Below are 6,318 nucleotides of genomic sequence, written 5' to 3' on the forward strand. Positions count from 1 at the left end.
CTTAATATTACTATGAACTGAATAGAAATGGTGATGTGTAGGCCCTGACTCTTCAAATGTGGCATCAGGTTATGGTGGCAGTATGGGAACGGATGGAGATTCATGGCAATATAAAAACCAGGATAGGGCATTGGAATGTCAGGACACTCTACCAACCGTGGAAGAATATGTTTGTTTGGAGAGCTGAAACGGTACATCTAAATTAGTGGTGTAAGTGAAACTAAGTGGATGGAGTCGGGTCAGTCCCGGATCACGGATTACACTCCGTGGTATATGAAGGGAAGAAGGAAGGGACTTGTGAGCGGGAATCCGGGAATGTCGTAACAGAATTGCATTGTGCATGACCAGGTTTGTATGAGTGGATTATTATAGTCCGGCTATGGTTCAGACATTGCAACGTGTCCGCAAGTGGAAGTTTATGCACCCATGGAGACAGCCGAGGGAGTCTATCAAGGATAAAGTTGACAATAGACGACGGTTAGCTGTGGGGATGGTACACAGGCAGGATGGTCTTCTCCTACAAGGGACTTCAATGCCCAGGTGGGAGCCATCCTGGAAAGCACCATGCTAATTAGCATAATTATTCACTCAGTGCTGTCAAAGTTGGATGCTGCTTTCCATTGATATCCGTTAAGGGTGTTTTCACATCTCTTCTGAATGTTTATTAAACGGAGGTTCAGGGTCGGCATAATTCGTGGGTGTATTTCACGTGAAATGTAATATTTGAAGGAAAAAAAAATGGCAGAACATAAACCGTTGAAATATTGTAGTGTCCAAATTATCCCCTGTGTGGCATAGGATGTATCTGGGTCACTAATAAATCCATCATTGTAATATGACTGTTACTATAAACACGGGAGGTGGGAGTTGACTTTTGCCAAGACGGTGAGTGTGTTTAAAGGATTCTTTGTATATACAGCAATCAACTTTCGTTCGTTTTATCCTGTTTACTATTGCCGTAATGTGTCCACTCGAATGCATATCGGCGACTCTGAGTTACAACGCACATCACCAGGACGCCGTTGGCCAGCATCCAGCACCGCCCGGGCAGAGTCTGACCACAAAGGGGCCCTTCTAGCGGCAGCGTCTCCCGCTCCGCTGAGCGAAGCGGGAACGTGCGTCGCCTACCAACCACCCGCGGCACACGGAGGGGAGGGAGCGAGCCCCGAGGCCCCGCAGAGCCACGCCGTGACCCAAGGGAACTCGTAATTAGCAGCCGGCCACTGAGCCCATATTCTCAAAGCCACAAACCAGCAACTCCTTGGTTTAACCATCGGCCCAAAGGCAAAAGTCGCAGGTTATTTTAAGATGTTCCTGATGTGCGTTTGTAGTAGGTGCTCAGGTTTGACACAACCTTTTACACTGTAGATCAAATCACGGACACGTCTCAGTAAGTCTTGGTCTATCTAAACTGTGCAGTTTACTGTCAGAAATATCAACACGATACTGGAACCAGATCTCACTGCAGATCAATTCCTGCCACCCGAACACAAATATGCCAATTCCCGGACTATGCGGAACAAACCTGGACAGTCGGAAACCCTATTCTCAGTCCAGGTCCGTTTGTAAACATGTTAACCAAAATACGTACGATTCCAATACATGACCACATTTCGAGTCTCTAGTAGCTACACTTAGCATCACGCCCTCCCTATGCACAAGTGTTTTTTAAACATCCAAAATGCACACCCCGAAGACCGTGTGGCGGATGGAATGTGTAGCAGTGAGTTTGTATGTGCAGGGACAGATACGTGGAGGCGTATTGTCTGCTCATTGTTACTACGGAGTTCTCCACAGCGACGCTGATTATTATCGATCCTGAAGCAGATTAGTGCTTTTTTGTAAATGTGATGTGTAATTTTTGATCCTTACCCGTGTATCAAGATACATTTTAATGAGGGACTGTGTGTTGACTTGGTGTGGTCTGGGACTGTTTTGTTGTTTTGCTGCCCTTGTCCAAGCTTGCATTTAGTGTTGAAAAACCGGCAGGAATTTATGTACTGATGCAATTTGTTCTTGTATATTTTTCGTGACTTGCTTACCTCGTCTTTACTTTACACTGCTATCATGTTTTGGACTGTTTGGAGTTGTAACAACATGCTCACCCGCCCCGAATTGACAATTGTTAAAGCGCGCTTCGTAGCTGATGGGATTCCTCCAGGATAAATGTTCCGATTGATTACTTTCTGAAGATGAGGACGCATCGCCCCCTGCTGATAGCATTGTGCAACAAATCTGCACTCACCGGATTAGTGTCAATGGACGTGCAGATATATATTTAGATATTAATGCTGGGCGGAGAAGTTCATCCCCCACCCTGGCGGTGCAATTGTCGTGATGAAAGTTTTGGCTGCAGGAATCACGTGAACTCATTACATTTTGAAAGACATTCATTACGACACACGCAATTCAATTCCAATATTGCGTGATGAAGAAACCTACACTGCAATTGTATTGATGAATCGATGCATCATTAACTCCCAGAATGTGTCTTCACACCTGCCCCAAGGGAAACGTGTATTTATTTTATTTTACACATCCCATCAACCCCACAGCCTTCTGTCACATGGCTAAGGCATAGATATCCATTGCAGGAGGTAACGACATCGACACGTGATACAAATAGCAATTGTTCTATACACGACCCGAGGCAGCATTGTTAGTGGAAGCGTTTAATTGACACATCGATTGTAATGTTGGACTCAAAGAAACATGGCTCCGTTCAACATTACTTGGGTTTGCTCAGGATTTTCAGACGCTCGAAAACGTAAGATGCACCGCAAACTTTGAAAAAAATTCGAAGGTAAACGTAGAATAACGTAACACGGAAAGGAGAATCACTCATTTGCACAAGCGTAACACCAAGACTGTAACACCAAGACTGTAACACCAAGACTGTAACACCAAGACTGTAACACCAAGACTGTAACACCAAGACTGTAACACTGATCTCTCCCCGACTCAGCTGTGCTATGCACACCCCGTGGCCTCCGGCACAGCTCGCAGCTCGCAATCAGGGCCCGAGTATAACATTGCCGGAGCCCTGAGCTCTGCTAAAGATGCCCCATTGAGGAATGTCTGTATATGACATATCGGAATGAAAAGAACCGTTTGAGTATTTTTTCCCACATCTCCTTTACTGTTTAACAATGTAATACAGTACTTGAAACTTACATTTGTTTCGTATTTAGAGGCCCCTCAATGCGAAGCCCTAAGCTGTAGCTTACTTAGTAAAGATCTAAAAACGGCCCTGCTCGCAATCAAAAAGTTGCGAGTGCAATTTCTGGTTGGGGGGTTGACTGAACCCATCATTCCTCATTCGATAAAATATATACCACGTTGTGGAAAATTCAAGTGCTTTTTCCGATAGACAGGGTGATACCCAGCACGGACTCTGCAGAGAATGAGTATGGGAGATTGAGCATCAATGCCCCGATGCCCAATTGAGTAGGAAACAACTTAATTTTCTTACACATGATGCCAAATGTCTCAACAGCAGCTGCCTCAGCACGGTCAGTCACCTCTTTGCGTGGAACGGGAGCCTCAGGGCAGAATAAAATATAAGCAGACCTCGTCATTGTCGCTCACTTATAAATACATAGCAACTGAAGTCCATAGGCCTGTTGGCTTTCAATGCCAATATTATCCTGCAGGACTTGTTTAAGCAAGCAAACACGCAACCGGTTTTAACCTTCTAGGCCTCAGTCCCAGGAGGTCACAATACATCTGATGAGACACTCAATGTGGAAGCCAGTGCAGAGTTTGCTTGTGTTAAACCGATATTGCTGAGATCATGCACCCCCAGGAGACCGTGTGGCTGATGGGACGTGTAAACTAATATTGCTGCATGTCGCATGCGCAGAAATTGTCCGTTTCGTTATTCTGCGTCTTGCTTCCTTCACCCATCCACATCGGAGTGAGTGGGGGGCGCGGGGTCCGTCTCTGCGCAGAAGCCGTCGCACTCCTCCGCCTCTTCCTCTTCCTCCTCGCCGCTGTCGTCCCAGCTGGAGTCGTCGTCGTCAAGGTCGTCGTCCCCGGGCTCGCTGAACAGCTCTTCGTCCTGGGATCCGTCCAGCGCGTTGCTGATGCCCGCTTTGAGGAATCCCTTGACGATGACCTCGGCCGGGATTTCGTCCCAGGCCTCCTTGACGAAGGCGCACACCTCGGGGACCCCGGCGCGCTTCACCCTCCCCGCCGCGGTGACCGCCGCGTTCTCGCGCCTCATCCAGGCGGCCCACTTGGCCCTGACGGCGTCCTTGAAGGGCCCCTTGACGGCGATCTCCACCGGCTGGAGCACCCTGCCGAGACCCCCCGGCACGATGGCCACGCTGACGCGCTCTTCCTCCAGCCACCCCCTCACCGACTCGTGGGCGCTGAACATGTCCATCACGAGCAGCGAGCGCCGCCGCCGCAGCAGCAGCCCCCCACCAGCACCACCACCAGCAGCAGCACCACCAGCAGCAGCACCACCACCAGCAGCACCACCAGCAACACCAGCAGCAGCAGCACCACCAGCAGCAGCAGCAGCGTGTCGCCGCATGAGACACCGGGAGACCCAGGCCTTCATGACCTGCTCGTCGCAGTGGCCCTGCTGCTGCGCCGTCACGGCCACCCCTCCCCCGCACGGGGGCGCGTCCTTGGGCACCGTCTTGCGCTTGAAGATGCACAGCGGGTCGAGCTTGCGGCCATCGGCGCAGCAGGAGAGCACCACGCTGAAGCGCAGCTTCTCGCCCCCCGCGCCCCCCGCGTCTGCGCAGGGCATCTCCAGCCACACGGGCGTCTCGTCCATGCCGACGATGTCGCCCAACGCGTAGTCCTCCTTCTTGCGCATCTTGTAGATGCGGCGGTGGAACTCGTAGATCTTCTCCTCGTACGCGTCGGGCAGCCGCCGCCGCGACGTCGTCACGGCGGCGGCGCGGCGCCCCACGTCGAGTCCCTTGCGGCGCATGAAGCGGCGCACCCACGAGGGGCGCCCCGTGAACCCCGCCAGGCCCCGGCGCTGCGCCAACTCGCGGCCCTTGGCGGCGATGGCCCCCGTGGTGAGCGCCGCCGTCCCCCCCCCCGGCGGCGGCGGCTTCTTCGTGCGCGGCCACGACCCACTGGAAGAGGGCGTCCTCCAGCTCGGGGAAGAAGGCCTTGCGGCCCGAGCCCAGCTTCTTGGCCGTGCGCGGCGTCGCCCTGAAGGAGCCGGCGCGCTTCTGCTCCCGCCAGCGCCGCACGTTCGCCTCGCTCACGGCGAAGTGGCGCGCCGCCGCCCGGTTGCCGTGGCCGCCCTCCTCGGCGAAGCTGGCGACCTGCAGCTTGAAGGCCACCGGGTAGGCGCAGCGGCTCGACGCGGAGGCCATCGCCACTTCGCGCCTCACTGGGGACCCGGGGCCGAACGCGCTGCAGACATTCCGCTCACGACCTCTTCAACGCGTCCTCTGCGGGTGCCCGTCCCGCTGAGCGGCGCGCCCGGCGCACACCACGTCAAGTATTCCCCCCCCCGCCTCGCCGGCGTCGCGCTCGTCGCCAGCTGCAGCTCCTCACCCCCGGATAGGCGCCATGCTCCGGACCACGTACCGGATTATAAGACGCACCTCCCACTTTACTACGCAGTGGGGGGGGGGGCAACAGGAACACAACACAAAGTGCGTCTTATAATCCGGATAATACGGGAGCTGGCTGGGGGCGTGGCCACGGGGCGTGACGAGGGGAAAGGGGGCGGGGCGGCTGGGAGGGGGCGGGGCGGCTGGGGGGGGACGAGGGGGGGAGGGGGCGGGGCGGGGTGGAGGGGGCGGGGCGGGGGGGAGGGGGCGGGGCGGGGGGAAGGGGGCGGGGGGGAGGGGGCGGGGGGGGGAGGGGGCGGGGGGGGGGCGGGGGGGGAGGGGGCGGGGCGGGGGGGAGGGGGCGGGGCGGGGGGGAGGGGGCGGGGCGGGGGGGGAGGGGGCGGGGCGGGGGGGGGAGGGGGCGGGGGGGGGGCGGGGCGGGAGGGGGCGGGGCGGGGGGGGAGGGGGCGGGGCGGGGGGGGAGGGGGCGGGGCGGGGGGGGAGGGGGCGGGGCGGGGGGGGGTCGCCCCTGGGCTCGCTTCCTGCTCGCGATCACGCGGAGGTGGTGGCGAGTGACCGGGCGGAATGAGAGAGGCGATGGTTGTTGTTGTTGAGAGTGGTTGCGGTGGTTGTTGTTGTTGTTGAGAGTGGTTGCGGTGGCCGTGATGGGCAAGCTTTGGTGGTTGTGGTTCGTTGCTGGGAATTGTGCTTGATTGTTGCGGCTGTTTATTGTGCGTGTTGTGTATTGTGATCGATCGTTGTGGTAAGGGTGTTGTGGTTGCGTTTGGTA

Source organism: Lethenteron reissneri, chromosome 39 (genome assembly GCF_015708825.2).
Source record: "Lethenteron reissneri isolate LAM-NWPU_2019-01 chromosome 39, ASM1570882v1, whole genome shotgun sequence".
NCBI lineage: Eukaryota > Metazoa > Chordata > Hyperoartia > Petromyzontiformes > Petromyzontidae > Lethenteron > Lethenteron reissneri.